Source organism: Gymnoscopelus microlampas (assembly GCF_963454915.1).
Source record: "Gymnoscopelus microlampas genome assembly, chromosome: 22".
In the NCBI taxonomy this organism is placed as follows: Eukaryota; Metazoa; Chordata; class Actinopteri; order Myctophiformes; family Myctophidae; genus Gymnoscopelus; species Gymnoscopelus microlampas.
This window is the reverse complement of record NC_139959.1, coordinates 29,054,372-29,073,670: the sequence shown is the minus strand read 5'-3', so window position 1 is coordinate 29,073,670 and position 19,299 is coordinate 29,054,372. Positions and strand designations below refer to the sequence as shown.

At 41.7% G+C, this 19,299-nt stretch overlaps 1 protein-coding gene across 1 annotated transcript in view; it reads right to left on the bottom strand.

The window, feature by feature from the left end:
- svila (supervillin a) overlaps positions 1 to 3,945 on the bottom strand; it is a 99,314-nt gene extending 95,369 nt beyond the window's left edge. Inside the window, exon 1 of the mRNA XM_084048955.1 lies at positions 3,887 to 3,945. The gene's annotated coding sequence lies outside the window, so the exon portion shown is untranslated. The remainder of the gene's footprint in view (positions 1 to 3,886) is intronic.
- Between the last annotated feature and the right edge of the window lie 15,354 nt (positions 3,946 to 19,299).

Below are 19,299 nucleotides of genomic sequence, written 5' to 3'. Positions count from 1 at the left end.
CATGCAGTAACTCTATTCTTCTCCGTTACAGGTGGAGTCCCCGTTTTCATCGCAAACACTGAGTCATGTCTCCCAGCGGGTTGAGAAACACCCAGCATCTGCTTCCAATAGTGCTCAGCCTCCCCCCCGACAAGGGGGGTACGTGGGAGTCAGCGGCCCCAACAGACCCATCGCCAAAACCCAGGCCCCCCAAAACAATGATGTAACGCCCAACAGGCTTATGTAACTGACCTCCTCTAGCAGTTTCTCACTCTGAAATAGAGAGCTTTTTGGGCGCTCTTGGAAAACAAGTGAGAGGCGAGCGTGTTACTTCAGCGAGGGCACGGAACACCCCATGCCAACTTCCTACACATGTACATACATATGCCTGAATGTGAATGATGCATGCGTGTTACAAGCCCCTAACCACACAACTGTGTGCTAGGCTTACACTGTATTTACACAAAACATACTGATCAGATCAAAGCATTAATCAGACTGTACTGGGATCATCCTTTAATAATCTCAGGACATTTTGACATTGACCGGGGCCTGCCAGTTGCCTCAATTGAATGTTGTCCTCAAACAGTGACCTGGGATCAGTGTTCAGCACAAAGAGGAATGGGGGATATGTTTTCCTTCATTTTCGAGGGCCCCAGCAGCAACGTCAATCTCACGGTCCCACTGATAACTCGATACTCGACTTGGAAGAGGAAACACGCTCGAGCTTTGAAAACAACAGTGTGTGTGCCGTCACGAGTTCAAACAAGTCATCAGTCAGGCTCGAGATACGGAGCGAGAGGTGATGTTTTGCTTGTGGTTTGGAGAGGAAAAGGTCATTTGCACAAAAGGAATTGAAACATGCTGACGTCACCTGAATTTATAACGTGAGGCAGACGTTTGTAGACAAATTAACAAGTCTCAGTCTCAGTTAATGCCTGCCAGTCGCTGAAACATTACCAGTAACACCAATGGCAGATCATTTTATGAATGCTGTAACATAGAAAACCAAGAGAAACATCATCTTGAGTTATTAGGGAAATGGTTCAGTGAGGAGTCCTCCTTTTTCTGGGGGAACAGCCAAAAGACAGGTAAAATGGCCATAATCAATCTCATGCCCCTCTGTCCATTACTGCGAGCAAAGCACAAGGCACTCAAGCCTTCTAACATTCCCTCAGCGTTCACTGACCTCACATCTGAAAACTTGGGGGAGGAAATGGGCGCCGATTAGCCTCCACGTACTTCCAATTGGGAAAAACTGTGCAGGGGAAAAGCACACAACTAGCCTTCCCTAATTACTTTGAAGGTATTTGTTTTGGCAGATGATTCATAGGTCTCTATACCTGCCAAATAAGAGGAAATGGAACGACACTCGAGCAGTGCACTGCTCCCTACCTTTACATTTGTTTTTTCTAACCAATTTCAACCTGGCAGACATATTTCGGACATGTCATTAGGCAAAAAAAAAATGTTTTTTTTTTTTTTACTTGACAATAGTGAAAATAGCGTATTTTTGCAATGTATTAAATAGTACTTCAGCTGTTAAGCCGCAGTTGTGTCATGCTCAAAGTGTCCTTCCAGTGTCCGATTTATGTTACATTTTGTTGTGTTGATGTTTTGAGAGATAGTACAACGAGGAGGGAGATGCCAGACCCAGTCAGCAGTTTTTAACTTTTCTGCTGCATCCTCTATTTTCCTTGCAACAGAAACAGTATTACAGTAAGTGTACAGTAAATGGAACAATGCAATATGTTAACCACACACTCCACTCCACCACACCACTCTGTGGTTAACAGAGCCACCTACATAGTACTGAAGAGCGACAATAAACATCAAAGGGAGACCACTTGAATTGCATTCCACAGCGCCCACATATAGGCAGGGAAAGAGTTAGCCTTGGATCAAGACTATCATAGATGTATTTTATCGCGTCTGACTTTTACTTTCGTATATGATAGCTATGCAAATGCAGTGGTGAGAAAAGTACTTGCATGTTTTACTTAAGTAAAAGTATCAATAGTGCCATGGCATGTAGAAATACTCTGTTACAAGTAAAAGTCTGGAATACAAAATTTACTTCAGTAAAAGTACAAAAGTATCGGTATAAAAATATACTTAAAGTACAAAAGTAGAAGTACTCATTGTGCATAATGTCCCATTTCACAAGATCAAAATGTATTAAAAATACTTTGAAAATAGCCAATCTACAAGCTCACAATGTGTCGTATGGCAACGCATTGTGAGCTTGTAGATCTGCTATTTTCGAATGGTCGAAATACATATAGGGCTGAAGTGGTTAGTGTGTTTTGCGACAATAATCAAAGTTTCAAAAGTAACTAGTAAACTAAAGTTTTCAAATAATTGTAGTGGAGTAAAAGTACAATATTTGCCTCTGAGATGTAGTGGAGTAGAAGAAAGAAAAAAAAAGTAGTGAAAATTGGAAATACTCCAGTAAAGTAAAAACACCTCGAAATTGTACTTAAGTACAGTACTTAAGTAAATGTACTTAGTTACTTTACACCACTGTACAAATGTCAAAATCAATAAAATACATCTGACAGTCTTGATCCAAGGCTATAGGAAAGAGTCAGTGCTGTTGCAGCTACAGTAGATAGATCCCTCTCCTCCTGTCCTTACTGCAGTGCTGCTTGGGGTATTGGATAACATGTAAAAAGGTAACTTAATACACACCCGGCCGCCGAAGCCTTTATTCGTAGATAATAAAGAAGACTAATATGTCCTGGTGCCTGGGTGTTCTGTTTCACAACGTTTCCCCAAGTAACACAGACAGCATCGATTAGGCCACTGACTATTAAGCCTTTACTTTCTGCATGCAGGGCTGAAGGCAGGTGACTCAGGGACCTTTAAAACACCTTATACACCTGCTGCAGGTGCATATGGGGCCAGTGGTGTAGAGTAACTAAGTACATTTACTCAAGTACTGCACTTAAGTGCACTTTTGAGGATTTTTTACTTCTACTCTACATCATCTCAGAGGCTAACATTATACTTTTTTACTCCACTACAATTATTTGAAAACTTGAGTTACTTTGCAGATTTTGATTATTATAAAACATGCATTAACCACTTCAGCCCTATATATACTTTGGCTAGATCTACAAGCTCGCAACGCATTGTGAGCTTGTAGATCTGCTATTTCTCAAAAGATTTGTATACATTTTACTTTTAATACTTTATAGTACATTTTGATACCAGCACTTTTACTCAATTACACTTTGAATTCCGGACTTTCACTTGTATTTCTACATTGCAGTATTGATACTTTTCCTAAGTAAAAAATGAGAGTACTTCTTCCACTGCATATGGGGGGGGTCTCTCACCTGCATGCGTGCACGCCCTTCTTGAGCAACATGCAGTTGAACCTAGTGGGCTACAATAACACTGCAGTGACAAACATCAAAGGCAAGCTAAAGGGTTGCATACATAATAACAATAAAGATGAATGTATAACTATTTCCTTCGCTAATTCTTCATCAAAACGCGGACGACGTGCCTTTTTAAAACCTGGAATTCTGCAGGATATAAAATAAACGTGGAGGTGGCTATAATGCGTCATGAAACTCAAATAACTTGAGTTCAAACAGTGAGAAGTATTTAACAGTTATGTATGTGTATCAGTGGTGGAACATAAGTATTTACTCAAGTACTGTACTTAACCATTTTGAGGTATTTTTACTTTACTGGAGTATTCCAGTTTTCAGTACTACTTCTACTCCTCTACTCCACTACATCTCAGAGGCAAATATTGTACTTTTTCCACCACTGGTGTTTATAGTAAAGTTTCTTCCGTTGACATATTAAGTCTCTCTCTAATTCATCAGCTTGTTAAAAGCTCGTTTCAACTCACGCGGTAGTAGGATTAATAATTAGTGACAAATAAACTCACCGATGTTTTCTTGGAAGAAACGGAACCTCTGCAACAACAACAAAGCTGCAAAACAATTCGACGCCCAAATCCTGTTTCAACGGGACACATGAACTGATCGGGCTGTCATATAGGCTGTACGTTACTCTCTGCTGCTCCACAAACAAACTTGTCTCCAGTGTGTGTGTGTTCACTGTGTTGTACTGCATGGAGCTCCGCTTCCCTCACATCAGATGGGAGCGAGGAGCTCTTAAAGGAGCACGTCCGACTAAACCTAATCTCTCTCTCTCTCTCTCTCTCTCTCTCTCTCTCTCTCTTCTACTATTCACCTGTCCTGTGTGTGTGCTGTGTGAACTTGCGTGCGTGCGTGAGTGTGCGTGCGTGCGTGCGTGCGTGCGTGCGTGTGTGTGTGTGTGTGTGTGTGTGTGTGTGTGCATGCGCGCGTGCGTCCGTCTCACGTCTTGTAATAATAATCATAATCTACAAAGTAACTAGTATCTAAAGTTTCCATATAATTGTAGTGGAGTAAAAGTACAATTTGTCTCTGAGATGTAGTGGAGTAGAAGTAAAAGTATTGAAAATTGGAAATACTCCAGTAAAGTAAAAATGCCTCAAAATTGTACTTAAGTAGCCTACAGTACTTGAGTGCATGTACTTACTTTCTACCAATATACACACACACACACACACACACACACACACACACACACACACACACACACACACACACACACACACACACACACACACACACACACACACACACACACACACACACACACACACACACATTATATGAATGATGCTATAGCTGTGTGCCTGTTACTTGTCTTGCCAATTATAGACAGTTACATGTCACGTCAATGATTGTGAAAATGAATTGCAGAGCATTCACTCCACAGGTCACTCCAGGTATAGATATATGAGCATGTTAAAATTAGCCATGCACTTCAGTCTGACACGCACTCATCTTACACATGCACATACACACGCACTTGCCTTACACACAAACGCACGGCACAGCACGCACGCACGCAGGCACGCACACACATTGTTTTTCCTAAAATGACTGATGGGGTCATGCTTAGTCCAATGGACAATTCATTTTAATGGCTACACTAATAGTGGAGTCATCCTGTTGGTTACAGAGGGCTCAGTTACACAGACAATAAACAGACCTGCCTGTCCTTTCTCTGCAACACCTATACATTACTGGTTTGTAAAATTGCAGATTATTGGACCACCTTGTTGGTCTTGGGTTATATTAAAGATGAACCACATCATGCAACCATGCTAAACCATGGCCTGTGTCTGTGCTTTGGACCCCCCCCCCCTCACCTCACATCCTGTTTATTGGTAAATGTTTGTCAACTGCTATTGAATGAGAGGATGTGTTACGTAACACGTTTGGATACAGGATACAGTTTTATGTCAGATATCGTCACTGTCAGGCAGAAACCTTTGTATGTCCAAAACAGTTACTTTTCAGGAAATGTGAAAAAAAGAACCTGGATTGCAATGGATCCAATGTAATGATTATTTAGTCACAAGCTCTTTATATACCGTATTATATTTTATAGCGATAATTGCAGATCTATAGTGTGTCACGTCGCAACGTGTTGTGAGCTTGTGGGTTGGCTATTTTTGAATATAGGTCATTCATTTATGAAAAAACCTAAACATGAAATATGGAGACACAAGGTTTCTGCCCGACAACGACGATATGAAAGTTATGGTGGCAGGAAGGAATTGGGGGTGTTCAAAATCATTGGGCATTTCCTATTTTGAATAGTCGACCAAAGAAGTTCTCAAACATTTTCATGTAAAGGCCCCCCCAAATTTAAATTTATTTGGCCGCGGACCCCCTTATTAAAAGATTTTCTGCCAGGGACCCCCATAAGAGAAGATTTATGTTGTTAAAACTAAATTAAAAAAGATTTGTGCAAAAATACCACATCTACAAGCTCACAACACTCGAACTGATTTTGATGCTATATTAACACATGTAGCTGGAGACCCCCTGGAACCCCCCGTCCCCACCTCTCTTTGAGAACCACTGTTTTAAGACATGTTGCCATGGGCAACAGGCTGGTGGCCAACAAATGTAGCAGGGGGGCCGCAGTCAGAATGGTTGATGAGTCCACAGCTAACATGAAACTGAGCTATAAGACACCGGCCATATGGACAACATGGAGGGGACAGACTCTTGAGATTGGGGAGGCGTGACAACAAAAGACACATTATGTTGGATAAGGAGAAAGAAGTACAGCAGTTCAGTGTATCCACTTTGGGTGAAACTATATACAATAAATTATGGAATATCTCTTCTTGGTGGCCCTGTCGTGTGTTATTCATGCAAAAATTAAGGTCTCTTTGTTTACAAAACAAAAATGTCAAAAGAGGTGTCTTTGTTGCTGTGTTAAACTGTTTTGACAATGACGAAAAGATGATTGATGGTGGTTATGTAAAACAGCGCATGCCATGAATACTAGTAAGCCAAATATGACAGCTACTGTAACTACTTGTAAATGAGACAGGCAGACTACACACATGCTATGATCAAAGTGACCTTCTGTTGTTATTTTTCTGCTTCTTCTCTTGGTCCCTTGGCTACAAGAAGCCCCAACACAGTGCCTGAGGCATTCTGTTTTTGGCCCGAGGCACTGTGTGTCCTATCAGTTACCTTTCTAGATGTCACATGCCAGACTGAAATATTAGAGCTCAGACAATCTCATTATAAATTTCGCCTTTGTCTTCCTTTGTGAATCAACTCTAAGGTTGGCTTTCTTTTCACCAGTGGTTGTGGCCATATTACATATCTCGGCAATATGTAACTGCATATATGGGGTTCAGCATTGAGGAAAGTTTTGTCGAGCTTTATACAAGACAATATCATATTGAGCCATAAGGTTACAGTGGGTTTCTTTTACCATCTCCCTTTGGCATATCAGATTTCAGACTAGACCAGAGCTATACTGTATGAATGTGAGTGTGTTTATTGTGTGTGTGCGTGTATACGTATGGGAATACTGTATATGTGCACGTGTGTTTACATCCATGTTTGCTTCTACTTGGATTGTGTGTGTACACATGCATGTGTTTTTTTTTTCTTTCTGCGATGGGCCTGTCTGACCCCAATCGACCATATAACCACTAATGATTTCTTGGAGAACGATGAAGCCTCTGATTTCTAAATTGAACGTTGGGTTTCTTGACTCCAACATCGCCTGTCATGAGATCCACATTGTTGATTTACATCTAGCCCTCAGTTTGACATAGAAACGGCCTGTTTTGCGCTCCAAAAGAGAGACTACAGTACGCTTGACAAGCTACAGTATGGTTCCTGAGCGCTCCAGGAGCGGTTTGATTGCTATTCCATTTGGCATTTGATCCACAAGAAACATATGTGCTTCAAGCAAGTCTTTGAGGTCGCCAGCGGTGATAGGGTGACGTTGCACACATGGATTCTGCATCTACGGCAGGACACAAGTGGGACAGCACAGTTGACTATGTGGTCCCTCAAAGTCATTCAAAACAAGCAATGTTCTTGAGAGGGAACGCCATCTGAAAAACATTTTGAATTGTAGTTGAAGCGTGTAGTCAATGGGATTTATCCTTTCATTATTGTCATACAAGATGCAAATCCCGAACAGCCGCTGCCTTATACTGCCAGTAAAATGTCTTAACAAAATGCAAAAACACAGATCCTTATGTCCTCACCAAGCCATCTAACATCTGCCTGTCTTTGCATACAAGAAGATTTGCCTGAGCAAATGTGACACTCATTATATTATGTCCCAAACAGCCATTGCCTTTTACAGTGCATCCAGTAAAAGTGTCTTCACTAAAGTAAGTTGTCTCCTGAGACATTTAACATTGCATAATTATAAGAGTAAACTTGCCTACGGTGCATATACTGAAAATTAACTTATATCTGTATAATGTATGTGTGTATTCTGTATTTCTGTAAGTGTAGGTGTTGAACCTGTCCTGTGAGTAAGTTTATGCCTCTAACTTCAAAGAACAAATCTGTCTCACTGTCTCGATCCCAAACTGACACATTTAGCCTGGAAACCTGACGAATCAGAGTTAATTTCATGAATGAGCATTAGTCTGGCGATACCAGGCTAGTGACACATACCTCTGATAATGAAATAGAGAGGGGCTGAAAGTATTCAGGCTACTGCCATGTCAGAGCAAACAATTCCTGTCAGGAGGCTTCTGTCAGTTCCACACTTTCTCAAACAAGACAACATTCAGTACATATGGCACAGCAAATTAACATCAGAATAACATAACCCTGCATGGCATGTCTAGTTTAGCATCTCAGCTCCAGGGCTGAAAAAGAGACAGGCATTTGTTTTGAGTGCACCACTCAATATGACGTTTCTGATGAATGAGATAAAACAATATATTGATGCCTGAAATGAAAACCATGCAATCTCAGCTCAACACAATGTTGTTTGTTATTATGTTTCGGAGAATTCAGGACTCCTGGCTAGCTTGGAATGTGTGGGCATTTTTATTGCCGTTAGCCAAATGAGTGGGCATTCTTGGCATGGGGTTGTCATGTGTATAACTATACAGCTCCAGCCCTTGTTGCCCCTCTAACTGTTATAAGCCTCCATAATGAGATCAAACTAGCGTTGGACTCTGACTAACAACAACTCCTTTATTCTGTTGTTCTCTTACAACTCTGGGGAGCAGACTGTTGTTTACCTTGCATTGCCTTGGAGTAGAAAATTCTCTTAATATCTCATCAGAGCTGAGTCCACCTTTGACATACATTACAGCATGCCGTTTTAAACAAAGGAAAGTGGTTGTAGACGTGATTGTCTGTGGCAATAACAAGATATTTCCCCACACCCCAAAACACATAAATAAAAGACACTAAGTGAGCCGTGCAATTTTTCTAAAAGAGTGATTTTCACAGCTCGATTAGCTTAGATTACATTAAATGTATGTAATGTTCTGGTTGATTGTGAACAGTATTGTCTTTTGTTTTAGATGGCGAGACTGATCTAACACATCTAACACAGCCTGCGCCAAGCACAGATAATGGTCTCAGCAGGCAAACAGGTTTATTTCCATGCCCAATGATGAACTCATCAGCATCTGTCACACTCAGACCAAATGGCCAGATACACACTGCAGTGTTAGTCGTAGAGAGCTGTCAACGTTAAACAATAAACGTGCCAGATAATACAGTAGCTATCCATCCACCCCATATGTTATGTTACAAGTACAGCAGATGACCAAGATAGCAAAATGAGATGTCATTCGTGGTATACAAGGTACCTTAATGAGTATAATTCCATATAATTTAAAGTCGGTGATTATACAGTAGTAAGCAACAGTTCACTCTGATTCAGACTTTGCTCTGCTGTTCTAGTGCTGTCTGTCAGACTAAACCTCTGCATTTAGGGGAATAAAGAGGGCTTCCAGCATTTGGTTTCTGATGGCAATAACATCCCAAGGCTTTTGACAACTATGCATGTTTACTATTCTCTTCTTATCCTGTGCTGTAACACCCTGAATCCCCCCTAGAGATTAATAAAATGTTTATCGTATCTATTGTCCTAATATGGACTTGTTAGCCTCCATCCTTTTGGTATACTTTTTTTGATGAATGCTTGCTAGTTATACTAAGCAGATATGTGTTGATACCTGTTCACATATTATGTTTTGTTATTCACATTTGTTGTCCTAGTTTCTTTGAAGCAATTAATTGTTTTCTTTGCACTCTACTTAGCCTTCAGGCCATTTTCTCTGATCCCACTTCTAAGTCGTTCTGGAACAGAGCATTGGCTAAATGCCTAAATTGAAATTGTAAATTGTTCCAGCCTGAGAATGAATCTCAAGAGAGAGTGTTCCTGATCTAGTCTATCTAAGAGTAGCAATAAACCCCACACTAAAATTATGATACATTTTGTTTCAAAATATGTTTCAAAATACACAAACTAAGGATTTTTTGCTTCCTGATGGCTATAATGTTTGTGAGGAAGCTTACTGTACTGTATATGGTCTTGCTGTTTATAATGACTTGATTATTTCAGACTGGCACATGCTTTCATGAGGATCAAGAGACTGTGGGTTGGAGTTGTAGAGCTCACATCAAGTTGATGGATCTCGGTCTTGAATGGCTGTGACTGTCACTGGGGAGCAGGAAAGGTCATGTTATGGACACATATTTAGAGTCAAAGCACATTGGAGCAAGCTGTGTGTGTGTGTGTGTGTGTGTGTGTGTGTGTGTGTGTGTGTGTGTGTGTGTGTGTGTGTGTGTGTGTGTGTGTGTGTGTGTGTGTGTGTGTGTGTGTGTGTGTGTGTGTGTGTGTGTGCGTGCGCGTGTGTGTGCGCGCGCGTGCGTTGTGTGTGTGTGTGGTGAGTGACCTATTGCAGGATGGATGGGAGCCTGCCCTGGTACAATTAAGGCCCAGACTGCTTCAATAAATTTCTCCCCTGTATTATAAAACCTTGATCGTTATGCAAAGCGCATGCCTTTGGTAGCCTTGGGACAGAACCCTGGTATGAGGGGCGCTATTCTCCAGCAGTTTGATACAGTTTTAGTCATAGTCTTACATTTTTGTCTCCGCCAGGCCGAAGGCTGGCGAGAGAGTATGTTTTACCCTCCGTCCGTCCGTGTGTCCGTGTGTCCGTCCGTCCTGTCCGTGTGTTACCACCAAATCTCCGGCACCGTTGGCCCGGTCGCTGCGAAACTGTGCACACACACTCCCTGGATGCCAATTCAGAACCTCTGCCTCAAAGTTTTCACATGGGCCTGTTATAGCGCCACCAGGAGGCCGATTTGTGCAAAACCCATTTTTTCACATTACTCCTACAGTTTTTAACCAAACGTCATGCAAATCGGTACACAGTATCTCTATAGTCATGTGATCAACCCTGATCTGTCCGATTTCCCATATTCCATCCTCATTGGTTAAGGTTGCCATCCAAAGTTTGCAGGATTGGTCCGTTTTTAACAAACTGCCTCAAATCATGAACGCAGCTTGCGATTTCCGAAATGAAATTTCACACGCACATTCCCACTAGGCCGAGGAAGAAATACCACCCTTTTCACATTGGCCTGTTATAGCGCCACCAGCAGGTCTAATTTAGCAAAACACATTTTTGGAACAAAATGCCTCAAATCATGAATGCTGTGTCTGATTGCTGTGAAAGACCTAAGAATAAATGGCACCATTTTCACATTGGCCTATTATAGCGCCACCAGGAGGCCAGAATAACGTACCTGACCTGGCGGAGACCTGTGCTCCGAGGAGCACTTTTTCTGGTTTGTCATATTTTAGTCACCTGAAATGTTTTGGTCTAGTTTTTAGACTTTATGCCAAATTATTCCTCCCCACACACATTTCTGAGTTGTCACTGTTGTTGTATCCTACTGACTCACCTGCCAGTGGCAGTGAGGAGCCCCCACCGGGAGGACGTAGAGCCTTTGTGCTACTCCTCCCACCCAACACTCCCTGCTGACAGGTGCCGCCCCAGCCCGTAGGAGTACAGTGCTATTTGCAGTGACAAATAGCCCCCCCCGCCCCCCCTGTCGTTTTTGACTACGGTTCAGGCTATTTTCTCTGATCCCGCACTTCTAAGTCGTTCTGGATAAGAGCAAAAGACATGATCGCATGTTGCCATGTTGTGGGCTTGATTTTCTTTCTTTCTTTTTTTTGCAATTTGGGGGGGACATTCTTAAACTAGAAAGGGGCACGCCACAGAGTGCATATCTCTGCCAGGCTGGGTGGCCTGACCAGGGCCGTGTAAGTCATGTGTTGCAGCCATCAGCACCCGAGGAAGCTACAGAGAGAAATAGCTTTCCTGGTTCAACTTTTCACATTTGTGGTACACGGTATGAGCAGAAATGAAATCGCTTTTGGTGGGTGCGCTCTATAATAGAGGCCCCTCAACATGTGACTCCAACTTGGGGTTCATTGGATGATTTGTTCAAGATGAATGGTGTTTGTACATTTTAGAAGCCAATACAGCCAAATACAGTCAGTTAACAGTAAAATCATGTTTCTGGCAACAGTGTAGCATCTTTTGTAGCATTTGTCTTAGCAAACTCACGTTTAGAGGCTCCTCAATATGGGATTCACATTTGGGGTCAAATGGACATGGTTTTGGCATTTTTAGTAAAATCAAGTTTGGAAGCCAATTATAGCCAACCGGTATGGAAGTGAAAAAAAGCGGTATGATACATGCTAATCACATGACTCCAGAGATAAGGAGTCACGATTTGTGTGAGTTTAGACAACATCTGGAGGAATAGTAGCAAAAAGTGTGTTTTGAATAAAATGCAAAATAGCCGAAAAATGATGTGGCCTACAGTATATTTGGAGTTGATTGTACCTACAGTTCAAGAGTTATAGGACAAAACACCCAAACAGCACCACCATGAGGCTGATTTGAACATTTTTGTTTGACCGTCTTCCTTGGCCTACTGGCAGCGTGAACGTGATCTATGCCTTTTTGGCCTGGCGGAGATAAAAAGCAGACATTTTAAATGTAAAATGTTCACCTATATTAATAACATGCCCAAAATAGGGACACCAAGAACCCTGTAAAACAGGGAATACTCCTACATTTGTACTGTATGTAGGAGTATACCTTTTTGTTTGGTCATAAGCTATGCATGAGAAAAGAAATTCTCAGTGAAATAGTGAATAATCATTGTTATGAATGCTGTTGTTTAATGGTCCTCTAGATTAGAACATAATTATGATAAAAAGTGAGGGAGGAAATGAGAAAATTGCCATGCGACCTCAATTAGACTGTCATGTTTCTGTGGATATGTAAATACAAAACAGGTGTTGAATTTTTATAAAGACTTATATGCCATATAGATTTAAGGAAACGTGTACGTTTTATTTTTGAAAGATTACAGAGACCCATGATAAGGCCAAAGAATGAGGCATTCACAGCTGCATTGGATTACTGTGAAATAACAAATGACTGTAAATGAACTGTTTGGACACCGGCCAGTGAAAATGATATATTGCACAAGGTTTCAAAGTGGGGTCCACGGTCCCAAGGGGGACCGCCAGAGGGTGCCAGGGGAAAGGAGAGGTAAAAGAAGAAAGAGGAATTTCTGTGTGTGAAGTTTGTTGGATCAGCAGTCCTCCAAAATATCTATAAATGCACAAATCCTATATATGCAGGTCCCTGATGTCATAACTGTATTGCATAACCAAAGGGGCATGTACCCCGACAGGCATCGCACTAGCTTTCAAACATGTTCGAAAGTAGAGCTACAAGCTCACATACAGTACAGTAGATTGGCTACAAGCTGGCTACAAGCTCAGAAGGCATCGTGTTACATTGCTTTGTGAAGTTGTAGATCGGCTATTTTTGGCAAAGTATAAAGTTATTTTGAATCTGTCCTAATGGAAACTGATATTCTCTCAAGTCTTCCTCATGACATATTGAATCTTAGGGGGAAAGATGTACATATTAACGTACTGTACCGTAACATGACATAAATGTAAGGTGCTATAAAGTAAATGTAAATGTAATTTAGGGTCGCCGTGGATGAAAATTCAATTTCAATTCAATCTTTATTTCAGACCCAGGGAGATCCATATCACAATTATACAACAAAACACAATAAAATAGCAGGAAATAAAAATAAAAATAAAATGCAAATAGCCCACATTGTTCAGTGTCTGACATACAAACGTGTGCGCCAAATGGTTCCACAGTCTAGATGAGAACCTGACATAGCTGCCTGTAGGGTCCATTATGACAGTGATGATGTCATTTATCATTTACAAACACTGTGATGCAAACAGTGCCATTATTTCAACCCACTCCTTGCACCACAAAGCCAAAGTACAGGCACTGTCTTTGAGCCTCTGAGTTCATGCCTCCTCTGCCTGCTTGCATTGTGTTACATGACTGTCATATCATGTCAACAGCCCAGAGAAGACTCATACACTCTCCCTGTGCAGGGATGCCAGTCCCGGGGTGGTCCTCAACCCTCAACACCACACACATCTCTCCCTGTCAGAGCCTGACATCAGGGGGATTATGCGGGTTTAGGTGCACCCACGACAGTCCTCCCTCCCTCCTCTTTAATTATCCCTCCATCCCTCCTTTCTCTCCTCCCCTTCTCTCTCCTTCTTGACGCCACTCATGGCAGCCGTGCAAATGCCCTTTTCACTAATGCCCGGGCATCTGGCGCTTTGCGAGAGGAAAAGATTCCTTGCCTGGCTCAGATAAACGAATGAGGCTAATCGACAAGGACAGGGCGTAATAAACTGCTTCTTCAGCAGATATAAAGTAATGGTAATGTCTGAATTATTTAGTATAAGAGCGTTTCACGTTTCTGCCAGCCGAAACACAATGGTGTGTCTTGGGAAAGGCGTCCGCTTGTGTTATAGTACATTTTAATTACCGTGTGCTGCTTAACAGGTATGCGGTTGGCAGTGCTTTTGAAAGCCTTTGCCTAGCCAAGGTAATGTCTGGAACATTGCTGAACCTGACACCTGAAGTCTAATGCGATGGAAAGTGGGGTCCGTGGACCCCCATGGGTCCTTGAGGGTTCTTGAGGGTTCCAGGGGGTCCCCATGTAAATGGATAGTTAGGAACCAAATGGGCCCTTATGTGACTGTAACTCTGAGAGTGTACAAATAGAACCAAATGGGTCCATTTGGTTCTATTTGTACACTCTCAGAGTTATGGTGGTCCGTGGTCTAATGCAGGGATTCTCAAAGTGGGGTCTGGGGACCCCCAGGGCCCTATATACATCAGCTATTTAAAAAAGTGTTTGCATATTTTTTAATTTTTACCACCACACATTTTGTATGGGGTCCCTGGCATTAAATATTTTCAGACGGTGGTCCGCGGCCAAATACACATTAATTTAGGGGTCCTTGACGTTGAAAAGGTTTGAGAACTACTAGTCTAATGTATACAACATAGTATGACTGTGTCGCTTTCCGATAAGAACAGATTTTCAAGCCGACAAAGACATTTTTAGGAAGTTAAGGAAGAGGTAACTCCCAGCCAAGTGCTTTCCTTTGGCTGTGGAGAGATAGACTCTTGGCTGGCCAGTATTCACTGGCTGAGAAGAGAGCGGAGCCACTCGGGAGGTCAGAGGCGCCATGGCAACTTAATGGCGTCTAAGAAAGCCTAATGTGGTCAGAGCTGATTCTTTCCACTGATCAACTTCTGCTGAATTTATGGCAGAAGGCAGGGGACGTGAGCGAATGTATTTCAGAGATGACGTTTGAATAAAAAGATTGTCTGTATAGAAACTTATATCCAACAATGGGCAAGTGGAAAATATCTAATATCCAACTCTTTCAAGTACATCATAGCATCAGTTGTGCAATAAAATGTTCTGGGACTATTTCTTTCTTCTTTTTTTTTTACCAGGGGAAGTCATTCTTGTAATGGCCTATTTCAGTTTCACACTTTAATTTCCTAGGTCTACATCAGCGGTTCCCAACCTTTTGTGGATCAGGGCCCACTTGAAGATCTTGAAGGCATTCACGGCCCACCCATCCGATCACTTAACATAGCGTGTTAAGTGGACAGATAGGTGGGCCGTGTGCATTTACAGAGTATGTTCATTTTAATGATCAAACAATCAATCTGTATCATAATGAAATGTTTTGGTGAGGTTTTAAAGAAAAATATTGTTGCTGTCGGGCATAACCTCTTATCTCCATATTCTAACCTTTTGTGTTTTTTTAATTAATTAATGTCCTACAGGTAAATGATCATACTACAGCGTTACACAAAAGCATCAAAAGTAGCAGGATCAGCAGTAGATCTACTACTTTTGCTACTTTCTTTATTTGAATCCTGAAAAGTAACAGTTTTGGACATGAGGTTTCCACCTGACAATATCTTTTGGTTAAAACATTTTTTTGTCAAAACGTTAAAGCACTATATTCGAATAGTATTCATTGCTACATAACGTTTGTTCAGTAACAGGGGTCTTCCTGTCTCTCCAGCTCTTTAATAAACAGAAAATAAAATGTTCAGGTGGGTTGCCAATTTCAGCCAATCAGAAGAGAGTGCCCATTTATAAGCTTCAATTTGATAGTGTCCCAGTTCCAATTTTGTCTGCTCATTTCTTTGTGTCATCACTTCCAATTTCACTTGTTTATCGTGTATCATGTGTGAGTTCTCTCTCGTGATTGGATGAAATTGGTATCCCAACCTGAAATGTGTTTTTCTGTTTACTAAAGAGCTGGAGAGATGCAGGGAGACTCCTGTTACTGAACAAACACTCTAGTCTATAGCAATGATTACCATCCGAATATGAAGCTATTTAACGCTGATTAGATCACAAAAATATTACTTACACTACCTGAAGCCAATTAAAAATACATGCACTTTGAGCTTTTAGGTTTCATGTGAGCTGAGTGCAGCAGACAGGAACAGGTCATATGAACAACATGAGGAAGGGGTCAAAATGTTAACGCAGTCAATGGACAATTACATGAAACCCCTCCAAAGCAGTCAATGTGAATCATGTTCTCTGCTGGCAGAGCACCAATCCAGCCAGGCTGTTATGAATCAACAACAGATGATTTATTTTAAAATAATATTATACATTCCTTCTCTGTATCGTCGTAGTCGGGTGAAAACCTCGAAAGTCCAAAACCATTGCTTTTCAGGAAATGTAAAAAATAATCTGTGTTCTAATGTCAATCTAATGTTATTTAGTCACAAGCTCTTGTTAACACTTTTCATTGGTTAGATATATATAAAACCCACACACTTTATCAGTAATTCACTTTCAATGTTTTGTGGAACTAGCAAAAAAAGTATCTACAAGCTTGTGATTTAGACAGGTTGTGAGCCTGTAGATCGGCTATTTTCGCTACTTATGTGTGACACTGCTGTATGACGAGGTAGTACTAGTGCATGCATTTACAAACAACAACACAAAGTTGAAATATGGAGATACAAGGTTTCTGCCCGACAGCAACGATGTGAAACAAGGGCAGATACAACAGATAATTCATTTTAATATAGAGTATTATACATTCCTCCTCCGTATCTAATCATTCTGTTGCACAACTCTCTGCTGGGCTGAAAAGTGATGGGGTGAATTCATTAGCAGCATTGCTTAACAGGCGAGTTACTGTATGTACAGTATGATGTAAGAGTTGATACTCAAATATCAAGGGTGTTTTAACCACCTTAACCCGTGGACGGTGGCCAGAACTGATTCCAAATCGGACCTCATCGGATCACTTTGGTTCACTTCTCAGAGAGTAAATAAAGTCTGTACAGTGCCTAAAGTGCATGAATTTGAAACCTTGCAACAAACTACAGGTGCAGATTTAAGAGAAATCTGTATACTACCTGCACCAGGACTGCATCATTGTCTCCGCCAGGCCGAAAGGAATGGCGAGAGAGTATGTTTTACCCTTCGTCCGTCCGTGTGTTCGTGTGTGTCCGTGTGTGTGTCCTGTCCGTGTGTTAGCAGCTAATCTCTGGCACCGTTAGCCCGGTCGCTGCGAAACTGTGCACACACACTACCTGGATGCCAATTCAGAACCTCTGCCTCAAATTTTTCACATGGGCCTGTTATAGCGCCACCTGGAGGCCGATTTGTGCAAAACTCATTTTTTTTACATTACTCCTACAGATGTTATCCAAACGTCATGCAAATCGGTACACAGTATCTCTATAGTCATGTGATCAACACGGATCTGTCCGATTTCCCATATTCCAACCTTATTGGCTAAGGTTCGCTTCCAAAATTAGCAGGATTGCTCCGTTTTGAACAAAATGCGTCAAATCATGAACGCAGCTTGCGATTTGCGTGAAATTTCACAAACACATTCCCACTAGGCCAAGGAAGAAATGCCACACCTTTTCACATTGGCCTGTTATAGCGCCACCAGCAGGTCTAATTTAGCAAAACACAATTTTGGAACAAAATGCCTCAAATCATGAATGCAGTGTCCGATTGCCGTGAACGACCTAAGAATAAATGGCACCCTTTTCACATTGACCTATTATAACGCCACCAGGAGGCCACAATAACGTACCTGACCTGGCGGAGACCTGTGCTCCGAGGAGAACTTTTTCTAGTTCACTATGAACTCACTGCACGCTGAAAGGATTAAACCAATGCACCTGGTGGTGCAAAGTGCAAACCCCACCCGAACCAAGTTTCATGAAATCCGCCAATCTGTTCTAGTTTTTACCTTGATTGTGACCCTTACCCTTTGATCTTTTCAAAGCAAAAGTTAATACTCTCTTTGGGGCAGCCTACTGATCATTCCTAACAAGTTCCATGAAAATCCAGTAATCTGTTATTTAGATAAAAGTCAGACAATGACCTTGACTGTGACCTCGACCTGTTCATCGCCAAAAGTTAAGCATCGATCTCTTTGGGGAAGCCTACTGATCATTCCCTCCAAGTTTCAAACACACACACACACACACACACACACACACACACACACACGCACACGCACACGCAGCAACGCACGCACGCACGCACGTACGCACGCACGCACGCACACACAGCGAACAGACAGGACTGATTACAATACCCTGTCATGCTGTGGGTAATTAGGGGCACAAGGAGCGTTGTGAACACATTACATGTAGCTATTGAAATGTCCAAGAGTATGATAAGTAGGCCATAAATACTGACATCATGTGGAAAAAGGGGCCCTGTTATTATCCTTAAGTATAAAGATGCACCTAACTGTAACACTGCAGCAGTAGCTCAGCATGACACTTCAGCTGTTATTCACATCAAATCCTTATTCACAGACTAAATGTGTGTTTGAATATGGGGAAAGATTGTTGCTCCATATCCAGCTTGCAAATATTGAGCAATAATGCAAGAATTTATGGAGCTATGAATGATGGCATCTGAAACCACACCAGTACAGTATTTGTTTGCTTCCTAGGGGTATGAATCCTTTCTGACTTTCAAAGAAGAAACTCCTTAAACAAAGTCACATGGACCAATGCGAAAAAACTGAGTATGCAGATGCTTTACAGGCCTACAGTAAAGCAGTTCTATTGCTGAGCATATTATTTGAATAAACCAGATTTGAACACATTTCTAAATATAGCTTACCCTGCAAGGTATCGAGCAGAATTGTACAATGCATGAGAAAAATAACGCTAACTTTTATTGGTTTCTGCATGTCTTTTGATTATCTGAGTGACAGCATCTAGCACTTTGTAACTTTGTTTTGATAAGTGCTTTACAAATAAAGTTGGGGCCTACTCTGTGTGGAGTTTGCATGTTCTCCCCGTGTCTCCTAGGGTAGTTAATACCCTCACAAAAACATGTAGTAATCCTGGTCGCTATACCGCCTCCCCCATGACAGCCGGGGCGCCTGATGGAGGGGAAGGGAACTGGTTGGAATAACGTGTTCCTTCCACGCGCTACGTCCAACCAGGGAAACTCCCCCCTGTCAGGTGACAAGAAG